The sequence below is a fragment of the Giraffa tippelskirchi genome, chromosome X (genome assembly GCF_054371585.1).
Source record: "Giraffa tippelskirchi isolate mGirTip1 chromosome X, T2T-mGirTip1v1.2.pri, whole genome shotgun sequence".
In the NCBI taxonomy this organism is placed as follows: Eukaryota; Metazoa; Chordata; class Mammalia; order Artiodactyla; family Giraffidae; genus Giraffa; species Giraffa tippelskirchi.
Window position 1 is genome coordinate 52,390,203 of NC_137289.1, and position 25,575 is coordinate 52,415,777.

At 43.1% G+C, this 25,575-nt stretch overlaps 1 long non-coding RNA gene across 2 annotated transcripts; it reads right to left on the bottom strand.

The window, feature by feature from the left end:
• Nucleotides 1–2,267: 2,267 nt before the first annotated feature.
• On the bottom strand, nucleotides 2,268–19,883 carry LOC145536694 (uncharacterized). 2 transcript variants are annotated; one of them, XR_014075965.1, is made up of 3 exons: nucleotides 19,435–19,883; nucleotides 17,427–17,534; nucleotides 2,268–4,549 (listed from the first exon to the last, which is right to left on the bottom strand). It is a non-coding gene; the product is annotated as an uncharacterized LOC145536694 (long non-coding RNA). The 2 variants fall into 2 exon arrangements; XR_014075964.1 differs by lacking the exon at nucleotides 2,268–4,549 and adding an exon at nucleotides 9,786–13,491 and having other exon boundaries at nucleotides 19,435–19,861.
• Nucleotides 19,884–25,575: the final 5,692 nt, after the last annotated feature.

Consider the following 25,575-nt stretch of genomic DNA (forward strand, 5'->3'; position numbering starts at 1 on the left):
CAGCTCAGGAGAAAAGAGGTGTCACTCCTGTGTGAACACCCCCATGCACTGCAGTACCAGGGGTCAGGGCAGTCAGGCTGTGGGTTGGTGTGAAGACGTTTTGGAGGTGTTGATGGTGGAGGGTCAGCAGCATCCAGAGCCTGGTTGTCTGGGCCTCTCACCACTTCCCTGCTCACACAGAAGGCTGGTATCCCTGTCACATGTCCAAGAAGCTACCAGCCTGCCAACTCCAGAGCACAAAGCAGTGAGGGTCCAGGACTTAGCTGTGTGCTAAGCAGGATGCCCACAATGCCTGGGAGTGGGAGCCCCTCTGGTGAGGAAGCATAGAGGGATCAGGTTCAGGGTTCTTGCAAAATGTCCAGAGACTGCTCCCTTTCCCATTCAGAAATACAAACTCAGTTATTTTTACAAATGAGGAAGATTATACAGATAAATAAGAGGTAGACCGTGTGTTCTCAGATTTATCTCAATCAAATTCTGTATTCTCCCCAGTCTGCCTCCAATTTAGATTGTAGCTTTCTGGGGCTTAAGGAATAATTTATTTGGATTTGCTAAGTATGCTATCCTTGTTGGTTTGTGCATTTGGGTGAGTTTCCACACTATTATCTTTTTCCAGGTGGAAATGTCCAGTAGCAGTTAGATATGTGTCTAGAATTTGGAAGAGACTGGCATGGAAATAGGGATTTTGGCTTGTGGTATGCAGTACATCCGAGAAACTCAGTGGTTAAAGAATCTGCCTGCAATGCAGTAGACACAGGTTTGATCCCTGGGTGGGGAAGAGCCCCTGGAGGAGGGTATGACAACCCACTCCAGTATTCTTGCCTGGAGAATCCCATGGACAGAGGAGCCTGGCTGGCTACAGTCGATGGAGTCACACAGAACAAGACAGGACTGAAGCAACTGAGCACGCACATACCTGGTGCGTAGTAGGCGAGAATCCAATTGAATATCCTTCTATCCTTTACTATAAATATACACGTTTCAAACAGAGTGAGATTCTACTGAATTCACTGATTCATGGTCTGTGTGTAAAAAATGAATTTTTTCTTTATACCTCTTTGCCAAGATAATATCCCTTTTTAAGTTTAGAAACTAGAGGTAAGCGCGCCATCTCGTGGCCTTAGTCAGAACTGCAAGTAGAAAATAGCTATGCTGTGTCAGTAGTGTCTGTCAGGATTGAGGTCTTCTCCCTCCCATCACCCAATAGTTTCTCCTTCCTTCTCCTTGAGTGAGTGAGTGTGTTAAGTCGCTCAGTCGTGTCCTACTCTGAGACCCCAAGGATTGGGGCCCGCCAGGCTCCTCTGTCCATGAAATTCTCCAGGCAAGAATACTGGCGTGGGTTGCCACGCCCTTCTCCAGGGGATCTTCCCTACCCAGGAATGGAAGCCGCATCTCCTGCATTGCAGGCAGACTCTTTACCTTCTGGGTCACTATGCTGTGGTGATACAAGAGATCCCGGTTCTATCCCTGGGTCGGGAAGATCCTTTGGAGAAGGGAATGGCAACCCACTCCAGTATTCTTGCTTCAGAAGTTCCATGGACAGAGGACCCTGGCGGGCTACAGTCCATGGGGTCGCAAAGAATCGGATACCACTGAGCGACTAACACACTCACTCACTCAAGAAGAGGGAAGGAGAAACTATTGGGTGATGGGGGAGGAAGACCTCAATCCTGACTGACACTGGGCCGACACAGTTATCAGCTTCTTCCTGGGGAGGCGGGGGTAGTGAGATGGCACAAGAAGCAACCTATTGTTAGGTGGTTTTTTTCCCTGTCTCAGGTCAAGATAAGTATGTGTGTGTGTAGGGGAGCGGAGGGTTTAAACTGAGTGATCTTATACTATTGTCACTTTTTCTCTGAATGTGAAGTTGCATATTTCCACTAGAAAATATCTGCAAATGTAGAAAAGTATAAAAGAAGATATAAATTAGTTTCTCTATGTAGAGAAAATAATTAATATTGACATGCATTACTTATATTGTGTATATATATATATCTCCTTTTATAGACTCATAACTTACTTTTTATATAGTATATATGTGTATTAGAAAAGGAAATGGCAACCTACTCCAGTATTCTTGCCCAGAGAATCCCCATGGACAGAGGGGCCTGGCAGGCTACAGTCCATGGGGTTCCAAAGAGTTGGATACGACTGAGGGACTAACACATATGTGTATTACTTTATATAATTATATGATATATATCTGAATACATTTATGCATTCATATGTGTATTTGTGTCTTATATAGCATATATATTGTTTATTCCTTTATTTTTCTTTACATGTGCCATGATATTCATATAGGTATTCATTCCATCAACCACACTGCTTGACAAGGAAAAGCATCTCACCATGTATAGTCAAGGTGGCTAAAACTGATATTAGCTCAGTTCAGTTCACTCAGTCGTGTCCGACTCTTTGTGACCCCATAAACCGCAGCACACCAGGCCTCCCTATCCATCACCAACTGCCGTAATCTACCCAAAGCCACATCCATTGAGTTGGTGATGCCATGCAACCATCTCATCCTGTCGTCCCCTTCTCCTCTTGCCCTCAATCTTTTCCCAGCATCAGGGTCTTTTCCAATGAGTCAGCTCTTCGCATCAGGTGGCCAAAGTATTGGAGTTTCAGCTTCAACATCAGTCCTTCCAATGAACACCCAGGACTGATCTCCTTTAGGATGGACTGGATGGATCTCCTTGCAGTCCAAGGGACTCTCAAGAGTCTTCTCCAACACCACAGTTCAAAAGCATCAATTCTTCGGCACTCAGCTTTCTTTATAGTCCAACTCTCACATACATACATGACTACTGGAAAAACCATAGCCTTGGCTAGACGGACCTTTGTTGACAAAGTAATGTCTCTGCTTTTTAACATGCTGTCTAGGTTGGTCGTAACTTTGCTTCCAAGGAGTAAGCCTCTTTTAATTTCATGGCTGCAATTACCATCTGCAGAAATTTTGGAGCCCCCCAAAATAGTCAGCCACTGTTTCCCCATCTATTTGCCATGAAGTGATGGGACCAGATGCCATGATCTTAGTTTTCTGAATGTTGAGCTTTAAGCCAACTTTTTCACTCACCTCTTTCACTTTCACCAAGAGGCTCTTTAGTTCTTCTTCACTTTCTGCCAAAAGGGTGGTGTCACCTGCATATCTGAGGTTATTGATATTTCTCCCAGCAATCTTGATTCCAGCTTGTGCTTCCTCCAGCCCAGCGTTTCTCGTGATGTACTCTGCATGTAAGTTAAATAAGCAGAGTGACAATATACAGCCTTGACGTACTCCTTTTCCTATTTGGAACCAGTCTGTTTGTTGTTCCATGTTCAGTTCTAACTGTTGCTTCCTGACCTGCATACAGGTTTCTCAAGAGGCAGTCAGGTGGTCAGGTATTCCCATCTCCTTCAGAATTTTCCACAGTTTATTGTGATCCACACAGTCAAAGGCTTTGGCATAGTCAACAAAGCAGAAATAGATGTTTTTCTGGAACTCGCTTGCTTTTTCGATGACCCAGCGGATGTTGGCAATTTGATCTCTGGTTCCTCTGCCTTTTCTAAAACCAGCTTGAACATCTGGAAGTTCACGGTTCACGTATTGCTGAAGCCCGGCTTGGAGAATTTTGAGCATTACTTTACTAGCATGTGAGATGAGTGCAATTGTGCAATAGTTTGAGCATTCTTTGGCATTGCCTTTCTTAGGGATTGGAATGAAGACTGACCTTCAGTAGTCCTGTGGCCACTGCTGAGTTTTCCAAATTTGCTGTCATATTGAGTGCAGCACTTTCACAGCATCATCTTTTAGGATTTGAAATAGCTCAACTGGAATTCCATCACCTCCACTAGCTTTGTTTGTAGTGGTGCTTCCTAAGGCCCACTTGACTTCACATGGCAGGATGTCTGGCTCTAGGTGAGTGTGAGTGATCACACCATCGTGATTTTCTGGGTCATGAAGATCTTTTTTGTACAGTTCTTCTGTGTCTTCTTGCCACCTCTTCTTAATATCTTCTGCTTCTGTTAGGTCCATACCATTTCTGTCCTTTCTTGAGCCCATTTGCATGAAATGTTCCCTTGGTATCTCTAATTTTCTTGAAGAGATCTCTAGTCTTTCCCATTCTATTGTTTCCCTCTATGTCTTTGCATTGATCACTGAGGAAGGCTTTCTTATCTCTCCTTGCAATTCTTTGGAACTCTCAAATGGGTATATCTTTCCTTTTCTCCTTTGTTTTTCACTTCTCTTCTTTTCACAGCTATTTGTAAGGCCTCCTCAGACAGCCATTTTGCTTTTTTGCATTTCTTTTTCTTGGGGATGGTCTTGATTCCTGTCTCCTGTACAGTGTTACTCAGGCACTCTATCAGATCTAGTCCCTTAAATCTATTTCTCACTTCCACTGTGTAGTCATAAGGGATTTGATTTAGGTCATACCTGAATGGTCTAGTGGTTTTCCCCACTTTCTTCAATTTAAGTCGGAATTTGGCAATAAGGAGTTCATGATCTGAGCCACAGTCAGCTGCCGGCCTTGTTTTTGCTGACTGTATAGAGCTTCTCCATCTTTGGCTGCAAAGAATATAATCAAATTGATATTATAAGGGTATTTAAAAATAAGCCTTAGTATCAATAATGTTGGGCTTCCCAGGTCGTGCTAGTGGTTAAGAATCTGCATGCCAATGCATGAGACGCGGGTTCGATCCCTGAATGGGGAAGATCCCCTGAAACAGGGAATGGCAAGCCACGCCAGTATTCTTGCCCGGAAAATTCCATGGACAGAGGAGCCTGGCAAGCTACAGTCCATGGTGTACCTATATAAAAATAAAATTTAATTCTCTTTTTGTCTGGTATAAGGAAAAAGTTTCATAGACTATCAGTCTGCTCTTGACAAGAGATTGTGAAAGGTTTTTCTTTAACTTTTAATCTGCCTAGAAAAAACAAAGATTTTGTGTCTTCCCAAAGTAATTTTCTATGCTTCATATTCATCATCAGGTCTCCAGTTACTTAAAACCAAGTCTTCTGAGTATTTGCCTTTAAAATCTTTTTCCACTTTGGTTAGATGGATAATTAAGTAGCTTCATAATGATCTGTGATCCTTCTTAGTCAAGTGTCCACCTTTTTATTTTTTATTAACTTCCCCAAGTCAAATTATAAATGAAGTCTTTTTGATATCAAATTAATTTTGGAATTTCCCAAAGTTGCTCTGGAAAATTTCAAAAGATTTATTCTCTCTCCTTTTTAAAAAATGAGCTATTAAACTAATTAGGCTTATTTGATATTTTAAACTTTCTTTGGGTTATATTTGTATATGTTAAGTATAAGTGTTCCAGAAATTGTATGAAAATTTCTAGAATTCTGATATATCCTAGGATAATGTTATCAGTCATAATTCTAACTATCTTAAAATACTGTCATGGAAATAACCAAATTTCCTTATCAACTGCATTACAATGTACTCTCATCATATCTTTAATGATGGCCATTTTTAAACCTTTTGTCATTTATAGAAAGGAGATCAAACCAGTCAATCCTAAAGGAAATCAGTCCTGAATATTCATTGGAAGGACTGATGCTGAAGCTGAAACTCCAATACTTTGGCCACCTGATGCAAAAAACTGACTCCTTGGAAAAGACCCTGATGCTGGGAAAGATTGAAGGCAGGAGAAGGGGACGACAGAGGATGAGATGGTTGGATGGCATCACCAACTCAACGGACATGAGTTTTAGCAAGTTCCTGGAGCTGGTGATGGACAGGGAAGCCTGGCGTGCTGCAGTCCATGGGGTCGCAAAGAGTCGGGCATGACTGAGCAACTGAACTGAACTGATTGTTTTATTCTGATGATTTTGCAAAAGTGCTTCATCTTCCAGATTCATGGGAAGGACTATGAGAACTACAATTTCTGAAAGCTTTCACATCATACCACTGGACTGGATAAGAATTACAGAACTCTAATGAAAACATTGAATTCATAAAACTGCTAACAAAAGAACAAGATCAACAAGAGTTAATTTATGAGGGGCTGAATCAACTAATGAGGATGATTGGAATTTTTTATGACTTGTTTGAAACATCTTGGTTCAATGTTTTGTTTTCCACATTTAAGGAAACCTCTGTTTCTTTTCTCTTAAGCTATCTATGACTTATATATAGTTGTTCAAGTATACTCTTGGGGCTTCCACGGTGGCTCAGATGGTAAAGAGTCTACCTGCAATGCAGGAAATGTGGGTTTGATCCCTGGGTCGGGAAGATACCCTGGAGAAGGGAATGGCTACCCACTCCAGTATTCTTGCCTGGAGAAGTCCATGGACAGAGGAGCTTAACAGACTGGGGTTGCAGAGTCAGACACAACTGAGTGACTAACACACACAAAGTATACCCTTATGAACAAAGATGAAACAATTAATTTTTCTCCCTATCTGGTCCCTCCAGAATTTGGAACCTTACTGGGTAGTTTTCATGACAATGTAATTATTCACATTGGTTCAGTAAGAATCTGTCCTTGTAACAGGACACAATTAGAAACACTGGTTATATTAACAAGGCTTTAACTGTGTAGGAGAAGAAATATAATTTTCTTTCTACCCTTCCAAGGTTGTGGTTGAGATCTGCTGTAATAAAAGACAGACTAACAGGAGAAAAACAAGAAGAAGTTTAATATCATGCATACCTCCTGTTCAGTTCGTGGGGTCACAAAGAGTCAATACGACTAAAATGACTTAGCACGCACACACGGATACCTCCTGTGAGGAGGTACCCAGGAAAACTGAGTAACTCCCCCAAATGGCCCAAGCCATCACCTTAAATACTATCTTCTGCTAAAGACAAAAGATGTGGGTGGGGGTGGGGGCAGTCACAGGTGGTTACTGTTACTGAACCGGCCTTATTTGCTTGATGTTCAGCAAGCCAAAGATGCTGAGGTTTTATAGCAGAGGACAAGTTTATTCACAAGGCAGCCATGTAAGGAGACAGGAGAACAAGTCTCAGATCTGCCTCCCCGATGTTGAGAGGCTTGAGATATTTACGGGATAAAGAAGCAGAGTAGCCATAGGCATGGGGAAAGGTGATTGGAGGTAGTAGGGGAAAGGTTAGGTAATTAGTGTTTTGTGCAGGTGTATCTGAGTTACCTGCTTCTTCATGGGATGCATGTTATGAAAAAATAGAGGTGCTTATCATAATTTAAGGGTGGAGTTTTTGGCCCTCTGATGTTAAAAGGTCCTTCATTGGACACCTGTGCAGGCTTGATTTTGGGATTGGTGGTCCCAACCAGTTTTAGCCAGCTTGAACTGGACAGGAGCCAACTCCAAGCTCCTAGAAAACAACTTAAGCCCTGTTACTATAGTGACTCCTACGTCAGAGACTGTAGGAGTGGTTAAGAAGTCTTATGATATATTACCTAAGCTTGGAGGATATGCAATTAAAGAAGGAAAAAAAATAGAAAAAAAATATCGAAAGCATGCTTGATCAGTAAAGGCAGATTACAAGCAGAGGGTTTTTTAACAAGCTGTTCCCTTATCTGCTGTTCTGTAAGATACACTCAAGGATTTTGGTTAAGGTGCCAGCTTCTGTTAACCCTATGGGGCATGGTTTTATAATCAGACAAAGCACAGTAAACAAGAGTGCTGTTATTTAAGTTTGCTCCTTCTCCATGAGTTTATAGAGATTTCTGTCATCCTCCTCTTCCTGGTACCAAGAGGAAGACATCCTTACAAACGAGACTTCCCTTACTAGACTCATTTTGCAAACAAATTAGTCTTCCTTTGATTATCTCTTACAGAAATGGGGGTGAGTGTAAAGAATAAAATTATGTTTTCAGTGGAAACTGTAACATATCTGTGTGGATTTCAGATTCTAGTCCTGTTAAATGTGTTTGATGTTTTGTATTTCGCTTGATAGCCTCTCATAACTGCCCCTCCCCCCAAACATCTTTCTTTTGTCTTTAGCTGAAGATGCTATTTAAGGTGGTCCTTTGGGCTATTTCAGGGAGTTACTCAGTTTTCCTGCATTATCTTCTCTGTATACAGGAGGTATATATGGTATCAAATTTCTGTTTGTTTTTCTAAGGTTAATCTATCTTTTATTACACAGGGGGTGTCTCAGCCAAGGCCCCAGAAGGTTAGAGGGAAAATTATTTTTCCTCCCCTACAACATCCATGTACTTATGTTGTGTGTGTATATATCTCCTTTTATACAGTTTGTTCCCTAGTGGCTCAGATAGTAAAGCATCTGCCGGCAATGTGGGAGACCCGGGTTCGATCCCTGGGTTGGGACTATCCCCTGGAAAGGGAAACAGCAACCCACTTCAGTACTCTTGCCTGGAAAATCCCATGGACAGAGGAGCCTTGCAGGCTACAGTCCATGGGTTCAGAAAGAGTCAGACACGACTGAGTGACTTCACATACCGTTTCTCAATTTGCTTTTTTATATAGTATATATGTATATTACCTTATATATTTATATAATATTGTCAACTAAGAAGATGTGCATATGTATTCATTTACATATTTATTGTCACATCTTATATAGCATATATTTTATATATTCCTTTTTTTTTTTTGCACATGTGCCATGGCATTCATCCACATGGACATTCCATCAGTCCTTGAAAGTAGTGTCTATAGTGAAGATAAAATTGTTCTCGTTGTGTCTGAAGGCCACATGAATGGACAGGTCCCCCCAAAAACCATAAGATAGAGTTAAGAGCACTAGCTTTGTTTGGAACCGAGGAAGGAAATTCAAAATGAGCTAGAACCTACTTTAGGCCAGATATTCAATCTCTGAGATCTTCTTTAATCCTTACAACACTTTGAGGAAAGCATTCATCCTTATTATAGATGAGGAGACTGAAACTCAAAAAGGTTTGGTGACTTATACAGGATCACACAACCTGTAGGAGGAGGTTGGATTTGAACTTACATTTGTCTGACTCTTAAATCATGCCTCCTCATTTTTTCAGACATGCATTTTGTTAGATGAGAAAAATGTGTGTAAAAAGAACTTAAGTTTTGCTTTCCTTCCTCTATTCAAAGAAATAATTACCTAATGGAGACTGAAATATCATGAAAAGTTTTAAAACAAATAGAATGAGTGCAAATACACAGGTACTGGATTAACATTGATTTGAAATGCAAATGTGAAATGAGGAAAGCAGGGAGAAACTAGACTTGACATACAGAGAAAGAAATTGAAGAGAGCTAGATATGTATACAAATACTTATTAACTGATGTATGCATTCATTTGTGCATTCATTTAAAATGAGCTGCTCACTGTGGTAGAAGTAGAGAATAAAAGCATAATCAGAAAGAAAACCTGATCTCAGGGATTTAAAAGTTAACAAAATAGATACATACAAAAATTATCAGGGATAGAAGATGGTGAGTGCTCCAGTAGAAATAGACTATGTTGGTAGGATCTCAAATTAGGCAGAGTTATGGCTTTTTATCATACCAAATATAGTTATTTAAATCATCTTTGATAATTTTGGTTCAATTAAATTCTCTGAAGGTGACAGAAATATATTGTAATTTTCCAGGAATAGAAAATAAACCTAACACGACACTGTAAATCAACTATACTTCTATAAAATTTAAAAACAAAGGAAATAAATGTATTTTAAATCCCCCCCCCCAAAAAAAAAAATCATGTCTTCTAACCATTATGCCTTGCTTGCTCCTAAAATTTCACACTTTCTCTTACTGCTGAGTCTAGTGGCACTCACTTTTTGGAACTCAAAAGTTGTGAACACTACCCCACTTTTCATGCCCCATTCTTATTAAGTTTGAAATCTCTTTTTACCACAGGAATGCTTTTGCAATCAGAAAATTTAATAGAATGACCTCTTTCAAAATCTTTTAAGTTAAGAAAAATCTCAAAGAATATCAACTGGCACATGAGAAACAGATGAAATATTTAAAACATATAGTATAGATTTTGAGATAAACATATATTAGATTTTGAGATATCTTTGAAAAATATAAATCTCCACTCACCAATAGAAAATAAGCAAAGTATATGGAGAAGTTCACATGAGAAACAATTCACACACATGGAAACAAACATATTCATAGAATTTGAATGACATTATATAATGACATTATACCCTACATTTCATTCAACAAAATGTTCTTTTTTCATTCCAGCATGTCTTAGAAATCTATCCAGGTTGTTACCTACTATGGTATAATAAGAAATATATTTGATTTGTGTCCCCAGTTCCTTGCACATTGCTCTTCAAAGCTTTGGAATTGCCTGAGTGATAGAGGAGTCTTTTGTTATTCACAGGGAGACCCTTTTGAGCTTATGCTTAAGGGGGTGTGGCCACTAGATAGCTTCATGATGGGGCTGGTCACCAGAAACTGGAACTTTCAGCCCCAAGGACCACTGGGAAGGGGAACAAGAGTGGATGAGCTTCTAGTTGGCTTCCCTAGTGGCTCAGTGGGTAAAGAGTGAAGTGAAAGTCACTCAGTTATGTCCGACTTTTTGAGACCCCATGGTCTATAGAGTTCATGGAATTCTTCAGGCCAGAATACTACAGTGGGTAGCCTTTCCTTTCTGCAGGGGATCTTCCCAACCCAGGAATCGAACCCAGGTCTCCCGCATTGCAGGAGGATTCTTTACCAGCTGAGCCACAAGAGGAGCCCAGTGGGTAAAGAATCCGCCTGCAATGAAGGAGACACAGGGGATGTTTATTTTTATTCCTTGGTCAGGAACATCCCCTGGAGGCTAGTATTCTTGTCTGAAAAATCCCATGGAAAGAGGAGCCTGGCACAAAGAGTTGGACACAGCTAAGCACGTAAGCACAGGCTGGTGAATGCATCCACATACTGAGAGGGTGGGACACCCCACTTCCTTGGGAACAGACGTTCATGCATTTAGGTCCCTTCAGGACCTTGCCCCTACCTCCTCACCTGACTGTTCATCTAATCTCTTTAAAATAAACTGGAAAACATGAGTAAACCTCTCCCTGAGTTCTGCGAGCCAATCTAGCAAGTGTATCACACTGAGGCAGAAGTTCATGGGAACCTCTGATCTATAACTGGTCTGTCAGAAGCACAGGTTGACATCTGGAGTGTGGGAGTGCACAGTCTTGTGAGAATAAGCCCTTAACATGTGGGATCTGACACTCCCTCAGTGTCAGAGTTGTTAATTGCTTGGTGGGTTGAAAAAAAGCACACATTGAATCTGTATCTAGTTCATATGTAACTTCTGCATGTATTGCAGTGTGAATATACTACAGTTTATTCCTTAATGATAGTTAGGTGGTTTCCAACTCTCTGCTGTTACAAACATGCACGATGACCTTTTTTGTGCATGCTTCCTTGTGCGTGTAAGAATTTCTTTAGGATTGGTAACTAGAAGTGGAATTGTGGGATCATACTGGCCTCTGTAATGGACATCTGTCATCTGAATTCCTGCTGGACTTTGACTGTCTAGTTCAGTCAGATCTCTGAGGCCAAACCTCCATGGCTTTGCCTCAAGCTTTCTCCTGCTGCCCCCTTCTATCTAGACTGCTCTCTGCTTCTCTGTTAAGCAAAATCCTATTTAATCACTAAAATTCAACTAAAGTACCTTCTTCACAGTCATCAGACCAATCAGAGTTACATGTCTTTTCCTGGTGTTCCTAAATCACCAGTTGATCAGACTTTATTATCAAGTTAAAACTATGTTTAGACATCTCTCTCCCATATAAAGGCTTCCCAGGTGGTTCAGTGGTAAAGAACCTACCTGCCAATGCAGGAGACTTAAGAGATGCAGCTTCAATCCCTGAGTTGGGAAGATCCCCTGGAAGAGGGCATGGCAACCCACTCTGATATTCTTGCCTGGAGAATCCCATGGACAGAGGAGCCTGGTGGGCTACAGTCCATGGAGTTGCAAAGAGTCGGACACGAATGAAGTGACCTAGCACATATGCATGCTCCCATATAAATCAGTGATCTCCCCAGGGACATTTGTATCTTTTTTGACAGCCTATATAGGACAGAGGATAGAACATTTATTAAATATCAGAGGATAGAACATTTATTAAATATAAGTTTGGTGAACCAAATATTCAAGATTGTAACTGTCTCCTCTGTTTCAACCTCTGTCACCCAGACCTCAAAAAACTAGAGTTGATTTGGACTCTTTCGAGAGTCCAAGAGGCCAAGAGTGAGTAAGGCTGGGGCTCACTCAGGAGGGAAGAGTTCTGTGCTCCGAGTTCATCTGGATTCTGGGAAAGGCAGCAGTTGCCAGTCTGGAAAGGCCCTCAGTCAGGCCAAATGGTGTTCCTAAGAGAGATCCCTTCTCACTCCACCCTAGTGGACAGTGTGGACTCAGCATCCTGGATCTGGAAGGGACCTTGTTCATTGTTCTACCACAGCCCCTGAGCCTACCTTTCAGGGAGAAGGAGGGGGACACAAAGGCATGGAGAGGGATAGAAGGCACCCAGCCCCCACAGCCCTCCAGCCAGTGACAGCCCAAGCCCTGCCCAGCCAAGAGCCCATTAACACATCCTTCAGTCCAGGTCTGCACCTGCCTTCCCTCTCCCTGAGTGTCTCCCAGAAACTTGAGGTGCCACCCCACCTTTCCTCAGAGTCCCTTCCTTCTTTCTCTGGGCGTCTGTAGGTGTGTGTGTGTGTGTGTGTGTGTGTGTGTGTGTCCCTTCCTCATTTCTCTGGACATCTGCAGTGTGTGTGTGTGTGTGTCCCGGTTCAGTTAGGATGAGACCAGAAGCAGAAGAGAGGGGCTCCTGTCACCGCATTTCCCACCTGGCTATTCGCCCTAGGGCGGGGGTGGGGGAGGCAGGCCTGGGAGCCCCAGGCTGGACAGGGCCTGCTACAGCCCCAGGCAGCAAGTCTTGTGATCCAAGTACTGACATGGGTGTCATTAGGAAAGAATGAAGAGGCGGTAGCAGCAGGGGGAACCTCTGGGCTGGAGAGAACTGAATTCCTCAAGTCCATCTCCAGACAGATGGGCCCTGCAAAGGGAAACCAGACCTCCGTGGAGTCTGTGCTGGAGAGGGGCTCTGCAGGCAAGGGTCAGGGGGACTCTGTATCTGCCACACAAGGCAGTCTCACCAGGGAGCAGGAATCCCTGAACCAGAGACCTACCCTGGGCTTCCTCAGAGCTCCCAGAGAAAGGCCACGCCCCTGGAGACTGTTGTCATGGCAGCAGCTGGCAGGGGCTGACAGTCTTCCCCCTTGGCCTGCATGGCTGCCCTGCCCACCTTCTGGGACCTTCAGCTCCTGCTCCCTGAAAAGGCCTCCGCTGTCCACCCTGATTGCGTGTAAACATGGCTGGAGCCCTCGTCTCTGTGATCAGCTTTCACCAAGGAAATATCCCTGTAGCATATTCTGAACATTTCTAGAAGGTGAAATGTTGGGAGCAAGTCCCTCCTGAATCATACAAGCCATCAAGGAACCTAGTGAGGATACCCGGAAGTCCACAGATATGTGTCCCAGGGCCGGTCTCTTTCCTGGCTTGCTAGATGAAATTAGCAATATATTTAATCTTTTTTCAGGTCTATTTTCTCATCTGTAAATAAGATCAAAAGCAGATTTATAAAATTGTGTCTGTACAGCATGTATAAATAAATTTTCAATCTGGTCTCAATTCAGAGATGCACAATAATGACATTTTGGACTAGGTTCAAAGTGGTGTTAGTTTGGTTACAACTAAAGTAGCAAATATGCAAAGCAAAGGACACAAAAGAGATGATAGGGCAGGCGACTGAAGGAAGCAATCCCTTCTCTGTCTTGTAGGTCACTGTAGCATGGCCAAAGCCCAGTGGTCTTGGCAGCCCATGTGATATGAGATGCTCACCAAGTCAGAGAAGCACAGAACTGTGGGTTCACCACTGTTTAACATGTTATTGACCAGGGATTTTTGTAGAAATTCACACCTGTGGCATTAATAAATCTCTGGTCAATAATGTGTTAAGCTCTCAGTGCTGTCAGCTTGCAGAAAGGATTATAGACTAACCTACAAGGTGCTTCCCTTGTGGCTGACCTGGTAAAGAATCCGCCTGCAATGTGGGAGACCTAGGTTTGATCCCTGAGTTGGGAAGATCCCCTGGAGAAGGGAAAGGCTACCCACTCCAGTATTCTGGCCTGGAGAATTCCATGGACTGTATAGTCCATAGGGTCGCAAAGAGTTGAACGCGACTGAGCGACTTTCACTTTTACTTTCACAAGGCACTATATCTGCTCTGTGTGAGGCACTTCACCAAGGCCTAATGCCAGGTTCTGGGCCTTGACATTCTGTGACAGCACTGAGAAATGCCTCTCTTCGGTATTTGTTCTTCAGGTAAGGAGTTTTTAGTGCATGTCAACTTAGGGGCTTTTTTGTGGACAAGGCTAGACACGATCTACTTCACTGGGAGGAGGATATGTCCACCTAAGCTCAATTTGACAGAAGAAAAGTCCTAGAATATTTATCCAAAGATTGTGTGGAAAAAAAGTAAGGAACATATATTAACAGCATAAAGGGAGGCATGAGAAAGGATAAAAGAAGAGATCAAAGGTGTTCGAAGTGAAGGAGATCTTCACTATCTGCCATGATAAGTGATGAAATCCGATGTTGACTACCATCCAAGCCATGGGTCCACAGTGCTCTGAAAAAATCCCTTTTCTGCTAGCCTGAGCTAAAGTACCTGGTTCTCTAAAAAAGCAATGGTTGTGTGATACCTTTGAGGTCATATGGTCGTATGGCTCATATGGCTCTCTGTACCTGTGATCTATTTTTATGCTCCTGAAACATCCCAAGGAGCATTTCCTTTATGAGATGTGCCTTCCTTTATATTACCTGTTCCTATTTCTTTATAGTACCAGGTCTGGAGAATTATTCATTCTATAAGAATGGCACAGCAGAAGCAGAGTGGGTAAGGCATGTTGGGGTCACACTGATTGGGGGGGGCTCTTTTGGATGGTACAGAGGAAAAACGGTTAATAAAGCTTAGACTACGTGACTCAGACTAGATCCTGAAGAGCAATGAAGGTCAGGATAGGGAATCCAAGATTGTTCAATGGACTGTGGGCCAGAGCATTTGAGCAGGAGAATGGCAAGATAAAACCAGGAAATAAGGTAGATTAATTCCAGTTTGCACTGGACATTATGTTCTCCACATTTCTACTGACCTGCTAATAATCCCCACCTCACATATTGGTGAGAGGGCACGAGGAACTGTGCACTGGCCTATATAAAGCAACTGTCCCCATGCAGGACACCTAGCAGATACAGTAGTGATGAAGTTCCCAGACACCTCTAAAGGATAATCATTTCCTTGTGATTTGGCCTTTGTGTCTCCCCCAGTTTATTCACCCTCAACCTAACATATACCCTGGTGGTTATACGAAACAATCATAACTGCCTTTCATTGCATGCCCAAGATGGAAGGCTTCAGCACCCCCAATTTAGGTAAATGGTTAAATTCTTAGCAGCCAAAACAATGTTGGTTAATACAGCTTAGAAATTCTGTTAAAACTGTAAGCAGTAACTAATCCATGATTATGTATATGTGAGGTTTGGGAGGCTCATTAGCTGAATACAGTTGCACAGATGAAATGGAAAACTCTGAATGCATAGACATAATGTAGAGGTTAACTCACCCTGAAGAGGGCCCCTTGATTCGTATGGGCACTATCTAAGAAGAGTTATGGCAGGCAAAATTCTAAGATGGTCCCCAATGACCTTCAATCTTATTCCCTCCTATTTATTGTGGATGGGACCTATGAATATGAAGAGCTACCGCTCCCATGATTATGTCACATTATATGGCAAAACAGATTTTGCAGATAGCATCTAGGTCCCAAATCATTGCATTAATCAAAAGGGCAATCACTTAGTGGGTCTGACTTAACTGAACAAGTTCTTAAATAGATGGCCATTCCTTAAGTCAGAAAGACTTGAAGTGTGAAAAGGATTCAATGTGAGGGAGATTTTCTACTTTTGGTTTTCAAGATAGAGGGGCCATGTGGGAAGGAATGTGGGTGATGTCTGAGCCAAGTGTGGCCCCCAGCTGATGGTCAGGAAGAAAGCAGGATCTCAATCCTACAACCACAAGGAACTTAATTCTGCCACAACCATGTAAGCCTGGAAAAGGACTCTAAGTTCCAGATGAGTGTAGCCTGGCTGACACCTTGATTTCAGCCTAATGAGATCCTGCACAGAGAACTCAGTACACGCCTGACTTCTGACTTACTGAACTGTGAGCCAAAGAAATGGATGTTATTTCAAGCAGCTAAATTTGGTATTTTGTTACATGACAACAGAAAACTAATACAGGGGTCATACAATGTCTCAGATATTTTTGTAAAGTTACCAAAGCAAAAACACTGACAATTAAAAAATACTGTCTTTTTCTACTTTGACTCCTCTCACGTTGGTAGTGAGATGGAGGTGGGCATGTTTGGGATCGAATTAAGGGGAAGTTGATTTGGAATTACATTTAGTTTGGGTTTACTTGTATAATTTATTCATGCTTTTCTCAGTCACTTCCATGTGTAATTAATTACCAGTAAGATTTCACAGTGTACTAAGTAGAAGCTCTAAGATTCAACCTAGAGTTATCTGACTCTAATGCTAATGAACTAATGCTATACTCTATTGCTGTTCATACGTTTAGTGAATCTTGAATAAATTTTACAGCTCAAATTAATACCATGGTGGTTTAACACCACCCACTTGCTAGCATTTAATGCTATTTCCCACTTTATTACCTGATTCCAAGATACGTTTTCAGTCTTGGCTCCCACTGCTTCCCTATAAGTATGTAAAATATGATTTATCAAAGATGAACTTCTGATCTTTTGCTACACCAACCACATGTATGGTTTTGCCCAATCACATCCACACAGGTTCATATTAATTTCTTGGTGATATGGTATGAAATACTGACAATGACTAAGAAGATACCTTAAAATTCATAATTTCTACTACCGTGAGGACTGTGGGAGAGGACAAATAATTTTCCCTCTACCCTCCTAGGTTCTTTACTGAGACCCTCCTGTAATAAAGAACAGATTAGTAAGAGAAACGGAGAAGGCAATGGCACCCCACTCCAGTACTCTTGCCTGGAAAATCCCATGGACGGAGGAGCCTGGTAGGCTACAGTCCATGGGGTCGCTAAGAGTCGGACAACTGAGCGACTTCACTTTCACTTTTCCCTTTCATGCACTGGAGAAGGAAACGGCAACCCACTCCAGTATTCTTGCCTGGAGAATCCCAGGGACGGCGGAGCCTGGTGGGCTGCCGTCTATGGGGTCGCACAGAGTCGGACACGACTGAAGCGACTTAGCAGCAGTAGCAGTAAGAGAAAAACAAACACATTTAATAACATGTATACACCCCAGGTGGCGCTAGTGGTCAAGAGTCCGCCTGCCAATGCGGAAGACGCAAGAGAGATGGGTTTGATCCCTGGGTCGGGAAGATACCCTGGAGGAAGAAAGGGTAATCCATTCCAGCGTTCTTACCTGGAATATTCCATGGACAGAGGGGCCTGGCGGGTTACAGTCCATGTAGCTGGACACAGTTGCAAAGAGTTGGTCATGACTGAGTGAGCACACATGCACGCATAGGTCCTGTATATAAAGAGGAGACCCAGCAAAACTGAGTAACTCCCAGAAACAGCCCAAGACATTGCCTTAAATACCATCTCCAGCTAAAGACAAAGGATGCTGCTGGTGGGGGTAGGAATGGGGGAGGCCAGTCTAGGGAGGCGACCAGGAAAAGCGAGGTAAACAAGAATCAAGTTGTTATGCAAATTTAACTTGAAGCCTTCTCCATTGATAAAAGTTTCTAGAGATTTAGTCATCCTTGTCTTTCAGGTACTGAGAGGGAGACACCCTTACAAATGGAAATTTCCCTTACAAATGTAAATACCTCTTAGGAAAGAGTAACTTACCAGTTTTCTGAGCTTCTGCTAGGTCTGGATTTCTTAAAAAATCATCAGCCTAAAATAATCTTGTGCCCAAAAGGCATATTTTGGAGTGGCAAATTCTGCTCCTCTTCAGGACACTGACATCAAACTGGTTTGTAAGCATCATTATTAACAGTATTTAAGATAAAAATATTCACAAGAAAACTTAAATGTTAAGTTCATATAAGAAAGAAAATTGACAGAGGAAGACAGCAGTTCTACCTCTAAAATTTCACCTGTCACCAGTAATGAGTTGTAAAACTAAAATTTTTATCAATAATAATAGTAACAAATGTATTAACCATGCAAAGGAAAGATAGAATTATATTTACATTTTTCTCTAAGAAAAATGATATTACATAGACATATGAAGAGAGGATCAAAAGAGTTTGTAATAAAAAAAAAATGTAGGGAAAAAGTCATAGAAGTGGGCCAGGCAGTAATTAATAAAAATGCGGTGTGTGTGGAAATTGAGATGTTTTATATATACCAGCTGTTCAAATTTCATAATTTCTTGTGATTTATTATAAATTAATATTAACTTTGGCACCTGATTGCCTGCACTGCCCATATATTTTTGATATCTTTTTTCGTAAAGAGCGTCCTCTGAATTGTAAGTTTCAGGCCTCACAACTTAGATCTGTCCCTGAGATGGTAAGTAGTAGTATGCAATTTTGGTTGTAATTGGAAAGGGTTAATAGGGATGTGGCTATGGTAGGGAACTAAGAAATAGAGTAATTGTGGAGGTTAATCATAATCTTGAAGACTTGAACATGTGACCTACCAGCTTTTAAAATCTGAAGCTCCAAGTTGGTATTATGAAATTATGTGACCTCAGAGGCTGACTTCATGGACCGCCGCCCCCCCACCACACACACAGGGGCCCCTCACAAGGGGAGCCTCAGCTGCTCTGTCCATTTCAAACTTCCCAAAAACGTGGCTGTCTGAAGGATCCATATTTGTATTATCACTGAGCAGGGAAAACAGGTGGCTGGGTTGTTTACTTATTCCCACACACGCTTGAATCTACCTCTCGCTTCCCAAATGACAGCAGAGAGCTCTTTTCTGTTTTTTAATGGCAAGCAGGATGTAGGCTGATAGTAATAACAGTAATGATAATGATAACTATAAGGAACAGAACTGACAAATATTAAAAAGAACTAGTAAAAATCTCTCTCACTCGGACCCTCATTTCCTCAACCCTATTTCAAGTGCCTGGACAGGAATGCAAGGGAAATGGTCAACCTCCGGGGGATGGGAGGTGGAAAGTCCAGGGAGCAGGCGGAGGAAAAAACAGAAGACTCTGTGGATTAACCTTCAGGGGCTGATTCTCTCTGATAATCTGAGAGAGCCACATAGACATTCCAAGGAGATGATACACTTGACAAAAGATTGTCAGGTGGGGGTGGGGGAGGGACAACCCGGCTCCAGCAGTGCTGTTGAGTTCATCGAGGACCTGAACTCACTGTTAACATGGCCTCGCTGAACAAAGGGCTGACGTGAACTTCAGTCACTGTGTAGTCTGAGTCCTCTTTCCCGCCTAGGCACCATCTCCCTCTTACCTTGGAGTAGGCGTAGGCGGGCGCGCTTCTAGACCAGAGGAAGAGAGTAGCATCTGCCCGCGATTTGAGCAGAGGCTATCCAAAGGCGAGGGCGAACACCAATGCGGGTCCACGACCGCATTGCCTATGCTCCTTTCCTGCCCCTGCTCCTGTCGACTTTGGGGCAAGAAACTGGTGGGCTTGTGGGAGGGATCTGGGAATGGGGCGGCGGTCAGGCTTGGGTACCAGCTCCCTACTGCATTTGAAAGCAGGTTAGCCTCCGGCCCAGGAAAAGAGGAGGAGGAGGCAAACTCCTGGGTTCCCTGCAAGTGCCAGAGCAGGTGGAAGCCACCTGCAAACCACCGGAAAGGAAAGTGGGGAGGGGGGGACCTGGGAGCAGGTCCAGTACTGCAGTTTTCACCCCACCGCCACGTCTTCTATCCATTTTGATTCAGAAAATGGTGGGCAACGGGAATGCTGGGGAGGTGGGCGGGAACCCTGCGTGGGTGCAAGCTTCCTATTGCGGAAGACGTGGGCGGGTGGGTGGAGGGAAAGATGGAGAGAGGTAAGCGCTCCGGATTCCTGCCGGTGGGGTGCTTGTAGACCCTAGGGATGGGGGCGGGCAGACGTGGAAGCAAATCCTTTCAGGGACTGCATTCCCCACCCTCTCGCCCTGTCGCCCTGGGGAGTTGATGGAGCTCTGGAAAGGAGTGTAAGGAAAACATGGTCTTTTTTCAGAAGAAAATTCCTGACATGCCACACTAGAAGATTAGCAATATAGTTCTGGATTTTTTTTTTTAATTTTTCCTCTTTTGTTCGCGTCTTCTGTTTTTCCATGTACTTGGGTAACAAAGTTTAAAAAAATTAAAAAGTATAAAATTCAATAGGGTTTGTCAAATCATCTGATAATTGTTTTAACATCACTAATCCATAAGTCTGTCACCCAATATGTTTTTGTTACACAATACGTATTTTAACGTTTCACAGGTGACTCTATTGCATCCTAAACTTTGAGAGCCATCTCTGTTTGTCAGGTTAGGCTAAGCTTATGCTGGGGTAACAATCCCCAAACTTCAGTGGCTTAACATGGTAAAGGTTTAGTTTCCAGCACACAACGAATGTCCGGCATCCTTTGGTGAAGGTCAGGGGTGAGGGGGCTCTGATTCCTATAGTCTGTCATGGACCCCAGCTGACAGAGGCTCCACAACCTGGACCGTCGCTGGTTACTGTGGCAAGGGGAGAGTGTCATTAAAATCTCTCACCTACTCCCTCTCTAAAGTCACTGTAGTCTAGAAGTAACAGAAGTCTCTGGACAGCTGATTAGCCAAAACTAGTCATGTAGCCTCACCTAATGACAAGGGGCTGAGGGTGCTATGGGATTAGAAGTACAGTTTTCTGTGTGCAGAGAGGCAGTGTTTAAACAGAAAATATTCATAAAAATTCCAGGGGGAGTGCCTTTCTAAAGCACTAGAAGAAAAAATTGAAAATTGTAAAGAAAAAGTGACAAATTTCTATGGAACAAAGCAAGAATGAATGTACCCTTGGCTTTTTCTTTTCCCTCTATGGTGTTATTTTGGGGGAATCTTCAGACTACTCTTTAAGTTGGATGGATGCTGGTTCAGCTGGATTCTGGCTGGAGTGAGATGAGAGTCCAGCAACTCACCAGTTCTATACGACAGGATGAATCTAGCCTCCTGGGCAGGATGTGGAAGGGCTCCCCCAAGGCACACCCCTCTCCAGGGTGGTCTGACATTGGTTTCTCTGCTCCAGCCTGCAGCAGGCACCAGACTCTTCTAGGCTGAGGGCCAGACTGTCCTAGACATGCATACCTGGAAGACAACGACTGTCCCCATGGCAGGTCAGAGCACTTTGCCTGTCCTTCCTTGTCCCTCCCTTTTGGGGAACCTTTTATAGGGGAGGAGATAAAGCCCAAAGATTCCCAACTGGAAACACTGCTTGGGGTACTCACTGAGCAAACAGGTGTCTGGCCTGGGCCTAACCAGGTAACTTAGGGCTGAAGCAGAAGGGCCTGCCCCTTCTGTCAGAGTCCAGTGAAGCAGCCCTCCCCCCGCCATCCCGAAATGGAGTTAGACCTCAGCCAAGACCTCACCCATCCCTCTCCCACTCACCTTGCTCAGATTCCCAGAAGGGCCTCAGATGTGCCCTGGCCTGTTTGGGTGGTTCTGTGGTGACTTTAGGTCTGTGTGTGCTGGTGCGGCGCTTCTGATGTTTGCGTCAGCCCAGGCCCAGAGGTACAGGTGCCCTCAGGTAAAGGGAGCTTTAAAGGCCTGAGGTCTTTCAGCTCAGGAGAAAAGAGGTGTCACTCCTGTGTGAACACCCCCATGCACTGCAGTACCAGGGGTCAGGGCAGTCAGGCTGTGGGTTGGTGTGAAGACGTTTTGGAGGTGTTGATGGTGGAGGGTCAGCAGCATCCAGAGCCTGGTTGTCTGGGCCTCTCACCACTTCCCTGCTCACACAGAAGGCTGGTATCCCTGTCACATGTCCAAGAAGCTACCAGCCTGCCAACTCCAGAGCACAAAGCAGTGAGGGTCCAGGACTTAGCTGTGTGCTAAGCAGGATGCCCACAATGCCTGGGAGTGGGAGCGCCTCTGGTGAGGCAGTGTAGAGGGATCAGGTTCAGGGTTCTTGCAAAACACTCAGGCGCCAGAAGGTATGTGGATGACTGCCAGGAAAAAGTCACCAGGTCTTTGGTGGCCAGGGAGTCACATAGCTCAAATATTTCCTCAAAAGAACCTTTAGATCTCCCCTGACATTTATGCTAAGGCCACATTTGCTCCAGATTGTTCCCATACTCTGAGCACATTTGGGCAGCCAGAGCCAGGCAGTTTCTGTTCGTGGAAGGACTCCCTTAACTTTGCTTGTCCTCCTCACTTGCCTGGCACAGACTCTCATATTATTGCACCACAGTCTGAGACTCTGCCTAATCTGCCTTCCTTCCCTCTCTTCTTTCCACAGGTGTGAGCTGTGCATCACAGTCTGAAGGCTTTTCCCATGTCATCTGGCTCCTTCCTCTTCTATTTTTCATAGGTGTTCCCCCAGTAAATCTCTAATCTTGTCTAATCCTGTCTTGGCACTTGCTTCCAGGAGGGCCTGCACCGATACACAGGCTCAGGGTATTTTCACAGATGAAAGCTCATGCTTCACATTTCTCAGCAGCTGTACTGTTTTTTCAGAGAGGCAGGGTAGTATAGTAAAAAGCCTGACTTCACTGGGTTCAAGTCCCAGGTCTGTTACTTTTAGCTGTGTGTCCTTGGCCTCTGTGCCCCTTTTCTAAAACCAGGGCAATCACGTTACTCCCTCTTAGGATTGTTGTGAGGTTATATGAATGATTTTTATACAGAGCACTTAGTCTCTCACACATATTAAATAATATCAGGTATTTTACCATCTTTGGTAGATGAAGGTAGAAGAGGGGAAGGATCTTATCAAGTCTTGTAGCTATAGGTGAGCTTCACTCTGGAACTCTCAAGGTTCGAGAACTCTAAGTGTATATGCTTTAGTGACTTTTACCTAGAAGCTAAAATTAAGGTACAGGCAAACACATGAACCAGTGAAATGGCATGATGATTCCCCTAACTTTATATTATGTAACAAAATCCAAAGTATCTCCAACTTCTGTTCCTCCTTATACAGACTTTCACATTTTGAAATGTCTTTATATATACCATTATTATTACCATTATTATTACAATAGTTCACAGTTCATGATGTATTTTAAAAATCTCATTTGATTCCAGAAAAAGCTCAGCTAGGTGTTACCTCATAATGAATTATGAAAAAAATAAGAGAAAAGAAATAAGAGTTCCTCAATTCTTAATGGTATCTTTAAAAACCCTTAAGAGTCTGATGACCTCAGGTTGAGAACCAGATCTTAAAAATATATTATCACCCTTTTCTTTTGGGAAGGGAAACAGGTGAGAGAATTGTCATTTTTGAACATTTATTCTGTACCAGAAAATTTTCTTAGGCAAGACAAGGCTTATATTTAATGGCTACCTTCTTTACTTTTTGAGTGTTTAACCCGTGTCATGAGGTTATCTCACAACCTGCTTCCATTGTGAAATCCACATACATTCTCCCGAATGGAAAACTTATTTTTGTTGTTAATGATATTGATGAAAATTACAAATGACAATTATAATAACATTTATTATGGAACCACCACGTTAGCTAGGCATTGATCTGATGGGAATAAATACATTCTTAAAACCACCCTTCAGTTTCAGAAGGGAAGCCATTTAGTCATCTAGATGGCTAGATGAAACTACATCACCTGTGTAGTTTATGATGAGAAACTTGCTAAATCCACAGATTTGGATAATTTGGGTATACTTATTGTAATTGCCTATTTTTTTAGTCAATAGGATAGCCTGTGTACATCCTAATAAAGTACTTTAGGCCTCTCCTGAATATTCCTAACGTGTTCTTTTTTAAAAATGAAGAAATCAGCTAAAATAAAAAGAAACCACCTATGAAATGGGAAATATTGAATTATGTCATTGAGATATTAACATGTGTATTGTGTTCTTATATTTTTCTCTCCTCTCATTTTCTGCAGAGATCTGTGAGAGTGAGGTTTGTGGCAGAGCTGGAGACAGAAGGTACTTGAAGCCAATTGGTTTTATATTTTGAAAAGGATTATATCCTGACAAAATCAAGCTAGGTTTCACTAGATGGGAATGGAGGCCATCTGAAGGCAGCAAGAGAAAAGAGGTCAGGATTTGTAGGTCCTTCCAGTAGCAGACAGAGAAGGCAGTGGCACCCCACTCCAGTACTCTTGCCTGGAAAATCCCATGGATGGAGGAGCCTGGTAGGCTGCAGTCCCTGGGGTTGGGAAGAGTCAGACATGACTGAGGGACACGACTTTCATGCACTGGAGAAGGAACTGGCAACCCACTCCAGTGTTCTTGCCTGGAGAATCCCAGGGACGGGGCAGCCTGGTGGGCTGCTCTCTATGGGGTCACACAGAGTCGGACACAACTGAAGCGGCTTAGCAGCAGCAGCAGCCAGTAGCAGAGACATGAGTATTTTCCCATATTAGGCCCCAAGGAAGACTCTGGTGGGCTCAGGGAAGCTGGGAACCTAGTCTTACCAAAGATCCCCCTACCCAAAGGGTTGATGGAAGCAGCAGGGAAAAGGATCTGAAGATACTGGGCCAATTTGGTAAAGGTGCACCTCATCCCTAACTAGTGTGGAGAGACATCTGATGTCAGTGGGGATCTCCCTAGGCTTTGGTGCTAGATAAGACCATAGGATATTTGTACAACCAATAGAGATGGGGAATCCTCAATAATAACTTTAGTGAATATCCCACCAACATGCTACAGTTGGATCTCAGGGTCATATTTACATTCATTTAGAGGCAATGTGATATTGCTAACACAGTCAAGCATGTGAGCTAAGGAAATGGCTACGCACTCCAGTATCCTCGCCTGGAAAATCCCATGGACAGAGGAGCCTGGTAAGCTATAGTCCATGGGGTCGGAGTAAGACACGACTGAGCAACTAAACAATATTATAAACAATAAACTAAACTAAGCAACTATTCTTATACTACAGAGATGATGTGTTTACTTGTGTACTAGGCTTCCTGTTCAATGGATAAAAGTCCTTGTTAAGAACTCTAGTTGGCTAAAGCTCTAGGTCCCAAAGAGAACATAGTAATTCTAAGAATATATGGCAAAGGATGAATGATGGTTAGTTTCAGGTATGTGTGTGCTAGAAATCTCACCTGCCTTCCCCCACCAATCTACTTTTCCTCCCTGCTGTATCCCCCAAGCTTACCAATATAGATATATCAAATATCATCTTTGCCCTTTGATTTCCAATGTGGCCAAAGGGAAATACTCAGCAGTAGATAAAACGGAGGGAAGAATGAGGTCAGGTACTTCACCCCAGTCCTTCCTGGATTCTGTCTTCCTCAAGGTTTCTGTGAGCTAACTGCATCTTGAAGATTTCATTCCATTCCAGTAATTCCTCCTTCCCCTCCCCTGCTCCTTCTTCTCACCCCAACTCCCACTCCTCCCCAGCTCCTATTCCACTCTTCCCCACTCCCTCCTCCCTCTCCTCACCCTGTTCTCTCCTCTCCTACTCTTGGCTAGAGGTAGTAACACCATGTTACAGGCTGAATTGTTACCTCCA